Below are 12749 nucleotides of genomic sequence, written 5' to 3'. Positions count from 1 at the left end.
GCCACCCTGGCATCTCCGGGCAGTCGGGCCACCCTGGCATCTCCGGGCAGTCGGGCCACTCTGGCATCTCCGGGCAGACGGGCCACTCTGGCATCTCCGGGCAGACGGGCCACTCTGGCGGCTCCTGACTAGCGGGCGGCTCTGGCGGCTCCTGACTGGCAGGCAGCTCTGGCAACTTACGACTAGCGGGCAGCTCTGGCGACTTACGACTGGCAGGCAGCTCTGGCGACTTACGACTGGCGGGCAGCTCTGGCGACTTACGACTGGCGGGCAGCTCTGGCGACTTACGACTGGCGGGCAGCTCTGGCGACTCTTGACTGGCGGGCAGCTCTGGTGACTGTTGACTGGCGGGCAGCTCTGGTGACTGTTGACTGGCGAGGCTGGGCTGACGCACTACACTCCTGATGCGTGGGGCTGGTACTGGACGTGCCAGCCTGGAGACACGCACCTCCATGCTAGTGCGTTTAGCGGGAAACACCGGACCGTAGAGGCGCACTGGCGGTCTTGAGCGCAGGGTTGGCATCACCCCTTCCGGCTCAATTCCTACTTCGCCCTGGCACATGCGGGGCGCTGGTACTGTGCCTACCGGCCTGAAAATCCCAGGCCTCACCACAGCCCCAACCCCAAAGCACGGGACCTGTCCAGTCTGCCCTACAAGGGTACGGGGAGCTGGCCTGGGGCTCCAATCTTGCCCCGCCAAATAGCCCTTGTGCCCCCCCTAAAAAATTATTGGGGCTGCCTCTCGGGTTCTACCTGCCTCCAGTCAATCCTTTCCTCTAATACTTCCAGCGACCAGGAATCCATCACCTCCCGAGCGCGCTGCTTCCAACATTCTTCCTTCACTTGCCTCTGTCCTCTTCTCCGCTGCTTGGTCCTTTGGTGGTGGGTAGTTCTGTCACAGAAGTTGTCATGGAGAGAAGACCAAGGCGCAGCGGGTATGTGGATACTCATGGTTTTAATTTCATAAGAGTAAAGTATTCACTGACAAAACAATAAAGATGACAACAGCAGCAGTTTTACAGGCTATATAAACGCAGTGCAAAAACAACTACCCACAACCCCAAAGAAAAACACACACACCTATATAGGACTTCCAATCAAAGGCAACTCAACACACCTGCCTTCAATTGGAAGTCCCAATCACCAACACAAACATTCACACACACAAAACTGCCACGTCCTGACCCCAAAACTAATACAATAGCTCCATCTGCTGGTCAGGACGTGACATTGGGTCTCTACTACCTCTCCTCTCAACCAGTTTATATTGATGGGTCTCTACTGGCTCTCCTCTCAACCAGCTTATATTGTTGGGTCTCTAATGGCTCTCTACACTATCCGTTTATATTGTTGGGTCCCTACTGGCTCTATACTCTACCAGTTTATATTGTTGGGTCTCTACTTGCTCTCCTCTCTACCAGTTTACATTGTTGGGTCTCTACTGGCTCTCCTCTCTACCAGTTAATACTGTTGGGTATCTACTGGCTCTCCTCTCTACCAGTTTATATTGTTGGGTCCCAACTGGCTCTCTACTCTACCAATTTATATTGTTAGGTCTCTAATTGCTCTCTACTCTACCAGTATATATTTTTGGGCCCCTACTGGCTCTCTCCTCTTCCATTTCATATTGTTGGGTCTCTACTGGCTCTCCTCTCTACCAGTTTATATTGTTGGGTCTCTACTGGCTCTATTCTCTACCAATTTATATTGTTGGGTTATATATAAACTGGCTCTCTACTCTAACAGTTTATATTTTTGGGCCCCTACTGGCTATCTAATCTACCAATTTATATTGTTGGGTCTTTAGTGGCTCTCCTCTCTACCAGTTTATATTGTTGGGTCCCTACTGGCTCTGTGGTCTACCAGTTTACATTGTTGGGTCTCTACTGACTCAATTCTCTACCAGTTTATATTGTTGGGTCCCTACTGGCTCTATACTCTACCAGTTCATATTGTTGTGTCTCTACTGATTCTATACTCTACCAGTGTAAGGGCTGTCGTGAGAGAGAGTAGACCAAGGTGCAGCGGAGTTAGTGTTCATCATCGAATATTTAATATCAGAAAGAACACTATACAAAACAAAACGAGAAAACTGACTGCCAAACAGTCCTGTCAGGTGCAAACACTAACATAAACAATTACCCACAAAACCCAAAGGAAAAACATGCTCCTTATGTGTGACTCCCAATCAGCAACAACCGTCTACAGCTGTGCCTGATTGGAAGCCACACGGCCAAAATCAATGAAACAAACCAACATAGAAAAATGCACATAGAACGCCCACCCAATGTAACACCCTGGCCTAACCAAAATAAAGAAGAAAAACCCCCTCTCTATGGCCAGGGCGTTACAGTAACACCCCACCCCCCCCCCCCCCCCCAAGGTGCGGACTCCGACCGCAAAACCTGACTCTGAAGGGGAGGGTCCGGGTGGGCCTTCTTACGGCGGCGGCGCAGGTGTGGGACGTGGCCTCTGCTCCACCCTCGGCGTCGCCCTCTTAGGTGGCGCACCTGGCCGTGCTAAAGGTCTGGTGGGCGACCCTGACTGCGCCCGGCTGGCGGGCGGTGATAGCTGCGCCCGGCTGGCAGGCGGTGATGGCTGCGCCCGGCTGGCTGGCGGTGATGGCTGCCCAGAGCCAGGCCTCCTGCATGTCTCCCAAGCCTGGTGAGTCCTGTGCCTCCTTAATCCGGAGCCGTCAGAGCCGCCCGCCTGTCAGGAGCCGCCAGAGCCGCCCGCCTGTCCGGAGCCACCAGAGCCGCCCGCCTGTCCAGAGCCGCCCGCCTGTCCAGAGCAGTCAGAGCCGCCCGCCAGCCAGGTGAGTCCTGTGCCTGCGCCTAGGGCCAGGTCTCTTACATGTCTCCTCAGCCTGGTGAATCCTGGGTCAGTGCCGCCAGGGACGCCCGCCAGACGGGCGCAGCCAGGGACGCCCGCCAGCCAGGCGCAACCAGGGTCGCCCGCCAGCCGGCGATGGCTGCGCCCGGCTGGCGGGCGACCCTGGTTGCGCCTGGCTGGCGGGCGTCCCTGGCGGCACTGACCCAGGATTCACCAGGCTGAGGAGTGGCGGGCGGCTCTGACGGCTCCGGATTAAGGAGGCACAGGACTCACCAGGCTTGGGAGACATGCAGGAGGCCTGGCTCTGGGCGCAGGCACAGGACTCATCAGGCTGGGGAGACATGCAGGAGGCCTGGCTCTGGGCACAGGCACAGGACTCACCAGGCTGGGGAGACATGCAGGAGGCCTGGTTCTGGGTGCAGGCACAGGATTCACCAATCTGGGGAGACATGCAGGCCTGGCTCTGGGAGAAGGCACAGGACTCACCAGGCTGGGAAGACATGCAGGAGGTCTGGTTCTGGGCGCAGGCTTCACCAGGCTGGGGAGACATGCAGGAGGCCTGGTTCTGGGCGCAGGAGCAGGACGTGCAGGGCTGGAGAGGTGCACAGGAGGCCTGGTGCGTTGGGCTGGCACAGTCTTCACCTGCTAGTACGCACCTCAGGACGAGTATGGAGAGCTGACTCAGGTGACATCAACTCGAGGACATGCTCCGTTGGGCGAATGTCGTGCCTCATGCACCAACACAGCAACTCTCTCATATCTCTCTCCTCCAATCTCCCCATCAACTCCTTCACTGTCTCTGCTTCGATCCCTTCGCTCACCTCCAACTTCACCCCGACTGGCTCTGGTTCCATCCTCGCATGGCACTTGCGGGGGGCTGGGATGTAGCACACCGGGCTATGAGCGCGCACTGGAGACACCATGCGCTCCACCGCATAACACGGCGCCTGACCAGTACCACGCCGCTTCTGGTAAGCACGGGGAGTTGGCTCAGGCCTAACACCTGACTCCGCCAATCTCCCCGTGTGCCCCCCCCCCAAAGAATTTTTGGGGCTGCCTCTTCACCTCCACCTGCTTCCCCGGCAGGTTGCTGCAATGGTCAAATAGCTGTTTCCAAGTCCAGTCTAGTCTTGCCTCCAATACTTCCAGCAACCAGGATGCCATCTCCTCCCGAGCGCGCTGCTTCCTATTGTCCTCCTCGACTTCCATCTGCCCTCTTCTCCACTGCTTGGTCTTCTTGTGGTGGGTAATTCTGTAAGGGCTGTCGTGAGAGAGAGTAGACCAAGGTGCAGCGGAGTTAGTGTTCATCATTGAATATTTAATAGCAGAAAGAACACTATACAAAACAAAACGAGAAAACTGACAGCCAAACAGTCCTGTCAGGTGCAAACACTAACATAAACAATTACCCACAAAACCCAAAGGAAAAACATGCTCCTTATGTGTGACTCCCAATCAGCAACAACGCTCTACAGCTGTGCCTGATTGGAAGCCACACGGCCAAAATCAATGAAACAAACCAACATAGAAAAATGCACATAGAACGCCCACCCAATGTAACACCCTGGCCTAACAAAAATAAAGAACAAAAACCCCTCTCTATGGCCAGGGCGTTACAACCAGTTTATATCGTTGGGTCTCTACTGACTCTATACGCTACCAGTTTATATTGTTGGGATCCTACTGGCTCTATACTCTACCAGTTTATATTGTTGGGTCTCTACTGGCTCTCCTTTCTACCAGTTTATATTGTTGGGTCCCTACTGGCTCCATACTCTACCAGTTTATATTGTTGGGTCTCTACTGGCTCTATACTCTACCAGTTCATATTGTTGTGTCTCTACTGATTCTATACTCTACCAGTTTATATTGTTGGGTCTCTACTGGCTCTCCTTTCTACCAGTTTATATTGTTGGGTCTCTACTGGCTCTCCTTTCTACCAGTTTATATTGTTGGGATCCTACTGGCTCCATACTGTACCAGTTTATATTGTTGGGATCCTACTGGCTCCATGCTTTACCAGTTTATATTTGTTAGTCTCTATTGGCTCTCTACTCTACCAGTTTATATTTTGGGGTCTCTATAGGCTCTCCTCTCTACCAGTTTATATTGTTGGGTCCCTACTGGTTCCATGCTCTACCAGTTTATATTGTTGGGTCTCTATTGGCTCTCTACTCTACCAGTTTATATTGTTGGGTCTCCATAGGCTCTCCTCTCTACCAATTTATATTATTGGGTCTCTACTGGCTCTTTACACTACCAGTTTATATTGTTGGGTCCCTACTGGCTCTCTACTCTACCAGTTTATGTTTTTGGGTCCCTACTGGCTCTCTACTCTACCAGTTTATATTATTGGGTATCTACTGGCTCTCTACTCCACCCATTCATATTGTTGGGACTCTACTGGTTCTCCTCTCTAACAGTTTATATTGTTGGGTCTCTACTGGCTCTCCTTTCTACCAGTTTATACTGTTGGATCTCTACTAGCTCTCTACTCTACCAGTTTATATTGTTTGGCCTCTACTAGCTCTCTATTCTACCAGTTTATAATGTTGGGTCTCTACTGGCTCTCCTCTCTACCAGTGTAACGGTCGTCGTAGTAAGTGGACCAAAGCGCAGCTGGTTGAGTGCTCATTATATATTTATTTAGAACATTTAAGAAAAACAAAACAAGAAAACGCACGAACGAACAGGATTACAGGCTAAACACAGCTATGCAATCACAACTTCCCACAAACCCCAAACAAAACACATCCCTCTATATAGGACCTTCAATCAGAGGGAATATGGAGCAGCTGCCTCCAATTGAAGGCCAAATCAATAAACTAAACATAGAACTACAAAGACTAGACTAGAACTTAGAAATATACTAACATAGAACATAGCCCAAAACCCCCGGAAAACACTAACCAAACACCCCTCTACATAAACACACACCCCGAACCACAAAAAACAAATACCCCCCTGCCACGTCCTGACCAAACTACAATAACAATTAACCACTTTACTGGTCAGAACTTGACAACCAGTTTATATTGCTGGGTCACTACTGGCTCCCCTCTCTAACAATTTAAGTTGTTAGGTCGCTACTGGCTCTCCTCTCTACCAGTTTATATTGTTTGGTCTCTACTGGCTCTCTACTCTACCAATTTATATTGTTAGGTCTCTAATTGCTCTCTACTCTACCAGTTTATACTGTTGGGTCCCTACTGGCTCTATACTCTACCAATTTAAATTGTTAAGTCTCTAATTGCTCTCTAATATACCAATTTATATTGTGGGTCTCTACTGGATCTCTACTCTACAAGTTTATATTGTTGGGTCTCCACTGGCTCTCTACTCTATCAGATAATATTGTTGGGTCTCTACAGGCTCTCTATTCTACCAGTTTATATTTTTGGGCCCCTACTGGCTATCTACTTTACCAATTTATATTGTAGCGTTTTTAGTGGTTCTCATCTCGACCAGCTTATATTGTGGGGTCTCTACTGGCTCTATTCTCTACCAGTTTATATTGTTGGGTCTCTACTGGATATCTACTCTACCAATTTATTTTGTCGGGTCTGTAGTTGCTCTCCTCTCTACCAGTTTATTTTGTTAGGTATCTACTGGCTCTCTACTCTACCAGTTTAAATTGTTTGGTCTCTACCGACTATCCTCTCTACGAGATAATATTATTGGGTATCTACTGGCTCTCTACTATACCAGTTTATATTGTTTGGTCTCTACTGGCTCTCCTTTCTACCAGTTTATTCTGTAGGGTCTCTACTGGCTCTCCTTTCTACCAGTTTATTCTGTAGGGTCTCTACTGGCTCTCCTTTCTACCAGTTTATATTGTTAGTTATCTACTGGCTCTCTACTCTACCAGTTTAAATTTTTGGGTCTCTACTGGCTCTCCTTTCTACCAGTTTATATTGTTGGGATCCTACTGGCTCCATACTGTACCAGTTTATATTGTTGGGATCCTACTGGCTCCATACTTTACCAGTTTATATTTGTTGGTCTCTATTGGCTCTCTACTCTACCAGTTTATATTGTTGGGTCTCTACTGGCTCTCTACTCTACCAATTTATATTGTTGGGTCCCTACTGGCTCTATGGTCTACCAGTTTGTATTGTTGTATCTAACAACTCTATTCTCTACCAGTTTATACTGTTGGGTCTCTACTAGCTCTCTACTCTACCAGTTTATATTGTTTGGTCTCTACCGGCTATCCTCTCTACCAGTTTATATTGTTGGGTCCCTACTTGCTCTCCTATCTACCAGTTTATATTGCTGGGTCGCTACTGGCTCTCTACTCTACCAGTTTATTTTGTTGGGTCTCTACTGGCTCTATACTCTACCAGTTTATATTGTTGGGTCCCTACTAGCTCTCTACTCTACCAGTTTATATGGTTGGGTCTCTACCGGCTCTCCTCTCTACCAATTTATATTTTGGTGTCTCTACTGGCTCTCCTCTCTACCATTTTAAGTTGTTGTCACAGCTGTCGTGGAAGATAGAATGGGACCAAGGCGCAGCGGGTTGCATGCTCAACATCTTTATTATAAAAATGAGAACACCACGAAAAAACAATAAACAAACTAACGACAGGAACAGAGTAGCAGGCTCAACAAAAGCAGTGCTAACAAATAACTACCCACAAGTGACAAACAAAACACACACCTACTTATAGGACTCCCAATCAGAGGCAACTAGAAACACCTGCCTCCAATTGAGAGTCCAGCACCCAACCTACACATAGAAAAACTAACCTAGAACATACCCATAGAAATACAAACATAAACCAGTGACTAAAAAAACCCGTAATACATAAATCAACTACCCTCTGCCACGTCCTGACCAAACTACAATAACAAAATATCCTCTATACTGGTCAGGACGTGACAGTACCCCCCCCCCCCCCCCCCCCCAAAGGTGCAAACTCCGGATGCACCTACACAAAACACAGAAAACCCCAAAACAAACAGAAAAATCCCCCTAAACTAAAGGGAGGGAAGGGAGGGTGGCTGCGGTCAACGACGGCACTGTGCTACACCCCCCCTCCCCAACCCACCTATATCGGAGGCGGCTCAGGTGCGGGACGTGGACCCCGCTCCACCCTCGGCGTCGCCCACTTAGGTGGCGCCCCTGGCCGCGTCGGAGGACTGGTGGGTGACCCTGACTTCGCCCGGCTGGCGGGCGATTCTTGCTGCGCCCGGCTGGCGGGTGTCTCTGGCTGCGTCCGGCTGGCGGGCGACCCTTGCTGTGCCCTGCGGGCGGGCGACCATGGCTGCGCCCGGCTGACGGGCGGCGATGGCTGCGCCCGGCTGACGGGCGACCCTTGCTGCGCCCAGCTGGCGGACGACCCTTGCTGCGCCCGGCTGGCGGGCCACTCTGGCAGATCCGGACAGGCGGGCCACTCTGGCAGATCCGGACAGGCGGATCAGTTTATAATGTTGGGTCTCTACTAGCTCTCTACTCTACCCGTTTACTTTTTTGGTTCACTACTGGCTCTCTTCTCTACCCGTTTATATTGTTGGGTCTCTACTGGCTCTCTAATCTACCAGTTTATATTGTTGGGTCTCTACTGGCTCTCTACTCTACCAGTTTATATTTTTGGGTCTCTACCGGCTCTCTACTCTACCAGTTTATATTGTTGGGTCTCTTCTGGCTCTCTTCTCTACCCGTTTATATTGTTGGGTCTTTACTGGCTCTATAGTCTACCAATTTATATTGTTGGGTCTCCACTGGCTCTCTACTCTACCAGTTTATATGGTTGGGTCTCTACCGGCTCTCCTCTCTACCAATTTATATTTTGGTGTCTCTACTGGCTCTCCTCTCTACCATTTTAAGTTGTTGTCACAGCTGTCGTGGAAGATAGAATGGGACCAAGGCGCAGCGGGTTGCATGCTCAACATCTTTATTATAAAAATGAGAACACCACGAAAAAACAATAAACAAACTAACGACAGGAACAGAGTAGCAGGCTCAACAAAAGCAGTGCTAACAAATAACTACCCACAAGTGACAAACAAAACACACACCTACTTATAGGACTCCCAATCAGAGGCAACTAGAAACACCTGCCTCCAATTGAGAGTCCAGCACCCAACCTACACATAGAAAAACTAACCTAGAACATACCCATAGAAATACAAACATAAACCAGTGACTAAAAAAACCCGTAATACATAAATCAACTACCCTCTGCCACGTCCTGACCAAACTACAATAACAAAATATCCTCTATACTGGTCAGGACGTGACAGTACCCCCCCCCCCCCCCCAAAGGTGCAAACTCCGGATGCACCTACACAAAACACAGAAAACCCCAAAACAAACAGAAAAATCCCCCTAAACTAAAGGGAGGGAAGGGAGGGTGGCTGCGGTCAACGACGGCACTGTGCTACACCCCCCTCCCCAACCCACCTATATCGGAGGCGGCTCAGGTGCGGGACGTGGACCCCGCTCCACCCTCGGCGTCGCCCACTTAGGTGGCGCCCCTGGCCGCGTCGGAGGACTGGTGGGTGACCCTGACTTCGCCCGGCTGGCGGGCGATTCTTGCTGCGCCCGGCTGGCGGGTGTCTCTGGCTGCGCCCGGCTGGCGGGCGACCCTTGCTGTGCCCTGCGGGCGGGCGACCATGGCTGCGCCCGGCTGACGGGCGGCGATGGCTGCGCCCGGCTGACGGGCGACCCTTGCTGCGCCCAGCTGGCGGACGACCCTTGCTGCGCCCGGCTGGCGGGCCACTCTGGCAGATCCGGACAGGCGGGCCACTCTGGCAGATCCGGACAGGCGGATCAGTTTATAATGTTGGGTCTCTACTAGCTCTCTACTCTACCCGTTTACTTTTTTGGTTCACCACTGGCTCTCTTCTCTACCCGTTTATATTGTTGGGTCTCTACTGGCTCTCTAATCTACCAGTTTATATTGTTGGGTCTCTACTGGCTCTCTACTCTACCAGTTTATATTTTGGGGTCTCTACCGGCTCTCTACTCTACCAGTTTATATTGTTGGGTCTCTTCTGGCTCTCTTCTCTACCCGTTTATATTGTTGGGTCTTTACTGACTCTATAGTCTACCAATTTATATTGTTGGGTCGCTACTGGCTCTCTACTCTACCAGTATATATTGTTGGGTCTCTACTGGCTCTCTACTCTACCAGTTTATACTGTTGGGTCTCTACTGGCTCTATACTCTACCAGTTTATATTGTTCGGTCTCTACAGGCTCTCTACTCTACCAGTTTATATTGTTGGGTCTCTACTGGCTCTCTACTCTACCAGTATATATTGTTGGGTCTCTACTGGCTCTCTACTCTACCAGTTTATATTGTTGGGTCTCTACTGGCTCTCTACTCTACCAGTATATATTGTTGGGTCTCTACTGGCTCTCTACTCTACCAGTTTATATTGTTGGGTCTCTACTGGCTCTCTACTCTACCAGTTTATATTGTTGGGTCTCTACTGGCTCTCCTCTTTACCAGTTTATATTGTTGGGTCTCTCCTGGCTCTCCTCTTTACCAGTTAATATCGTTGGCTCTATAGTTAACCCATTTCTATTGTTTAGTCTCCAGTGATAATCTACTGTCTGTTTATTGTTTGGGCCACATATTGGGTGTATTTGCTTTATATTCCTGAAGTCCTCATCTTCATATTCCTACCAATCATTTCTCAGGCAGAATGGTACTTATGTTCAGAGTTAAGCCCACTGTTTTATTCTAGTTTCAATAAGGGAAGAGTTGTGCATATTCATGCACCCAAAAATGTGAATAAATCTACAATTCAAATTGAAAACAAGCATAAGTAGAAGGATGCTGATAATAGATTCTGAGCATGGTGATTGTTTTCCTGCTTTGCTCTCTGAGACTCTGAACTGTGTCGAAAGCTGAACATGTTACCTCAGACCTAACTCCTACAACAGAGGTTACAAACACACATGCATACAGACAGACAGACAGACAGACAGACAGACTGACTGAATGACCTATTCTCCTCCTCAGGCAGATCTCTACAGCGCTGACACAATGATCTATTCTCCTCCTCAGGCAGATCTCTACAGCGCTGACACAATGATCTATTCTCCTCCTCAGGCAGATCTCTACAGCGCTGACACAATGATCTATTCTCCTCCTCAGGCAGACCTCTACAGCGCTGACACACTGATCTATTATCCTCCTCAGGCAGACCTCTACAGCGCTGACACACTGATCTATTCTCCTCCTCAGGCAGATCTCTACAGCGCTGACACAATGATCTATTCTCCTCCTCAGGCAGACCTCTACAGCGCTGACACAATGATCTATTCTCCTCCTCAGGCAGACCTCTACAGCGCTGACACACTGATCTATTATCCTCCTCAGGCAGATCTCTACAGCGCTGACACAATGATCTATTCTCCTCCTCAGGCAGATCTCTACAGCGCTGACACACTGATCTATTCTCCTCCTCAGGCAGACCTCTACAGCATTGACACACTGATCTATTCTCCTCCTCAGGCAGATCTCTACAGCGCTGACACACTGATCTATTATCCTCCTCAGGCAGATCTCTACAGCGCTGACACACTGATCTATTCTCCTCCTCAGGCAGATCTCTACAGCATTGACACACTGATCTATTCTCCTCCTCAGGCAGATCTCTACAGCGCTGACACACTGATCTATTCACCTCCTCAGGCAGATCTCTACAGCATTGACACACTGATCTATTCTCCTCCTCAGGCAGATCTCTACAGCGCTGACACACTGATCTATTATCCTCCTCAGGCAGATCTCTACAGCGCTGACACACTGATCTATTCACCTCCTCAGGCAGATCTCTACAGCGTTGACACACTGATCTATTCTCCTCCTCAGGCAGATCTCTACAGCGCTGACACAATGATCTATTCACCTCCTCAGGCAGATCTCTACAGCGTTGACACACTGATCTATTCTCCTCCTCAGGCAGATCTCTACAGCGCTGACACACTGATCTATTCTCCTCCTCAGGCAGATCTCTACAGCATTGACACACTGATCTATTCACCTCCTCAGGCAGATCTCTACAGCGCTGACACACTGATCTATTCTCCTCCTCAGGCAGATCTCTACAGCGCTGACACACTGATCTATTCTCCTCCTCAGGCAGATCTCCACAGCGCTGACACACTGATCTATTCTCCTCCTCAGGCAGATCTCCACAGCGCTGACACACACACACACACACTCACTTACACATACACACATAATAACTTATACGGCTCTCTTTGTTAAAGGAAATAGCTGAGCAGATCGGGACGATGTTTGGGCAAATTATAGACATTTATATCAACATTTCAATAATAAATCTGATTGAATGAGACGTAATAGTATTCATGGGTTGCACGTCCTTGTCAGGATTATGAACGTAAAATGAGGTTCACCATAGTGCTGCACAAAAAGCTACTGGTGCCCAGACATTGTTAACGGGGGTAATGCTGTCCGTCTTATACGATGACATTATTAAAGTAGACAAATAATTAGTAGGAAACAACTTTGCCATCATTATGATGTCGTGAAATGTACTTCAGAGTGACGGCAATGTTGCCATTAGCTAGCAGAGTTTGTCAAGAATAGCTAGCAATGCTATAAACAAGTGGTGCTGCCCCCTCAATCTTAGTTAGCTAACTAAAGTTAGACTGCATCTAGGGTCAATCTGGCGACATCACAATGATAACCAAAGATTTTCCAACAAATTATTTGCCTCCTTTTGAAACGTCATGGTGTTTCCAAGCCACTGTAATGCACTTTGGAATAAATCTTCATCACTGAGAATGCATTGAGTAGAAACTTCAGTGGGGCATGAGTCCTCAAGAGAACATTCAAAACAGCAACTCATGAATAGTAATGGTAGTTAGACAGGTGATGCAGCCCACTCAGTCTGGCAGTCTAGTGGAGCTGTGTGTTCTCACCGTGGGGG

The 12749-nt window shown here is 49.2% G+C and overlaps 1 long non-coding RNA gene across 1 annotated transcript in view; it reads left to right on the top strand.

Annotated features, from left to right (window-relative positions):
* The window catches only part of LOC115166956 (uncharacterized), a 118750-nt gene that overhangs the window by 27296 nt on the left and 78705 nt on the right, over nt 1–12749 (top strand). The window lies entirely within an intron of this gene.

Source organism: Salmo trutta, chromosome 29 (assembly GCF_901001165.1).
Source record: "Salmo trutta chromosome 29, fSalTru1.1, whole genome shotgun sequence".
Lineage (NCBI taxonomy): Eukaryota > Metazoa > Chordata > Actinopteri > Salmoniformes > Salmonidae > Salmo > Salmo trutta.
The sequence above is the reverse complement of the archived record's forward strand: the minus strand, read 5'-3'. Positions and strand labels throughout refer to the sequence as shown.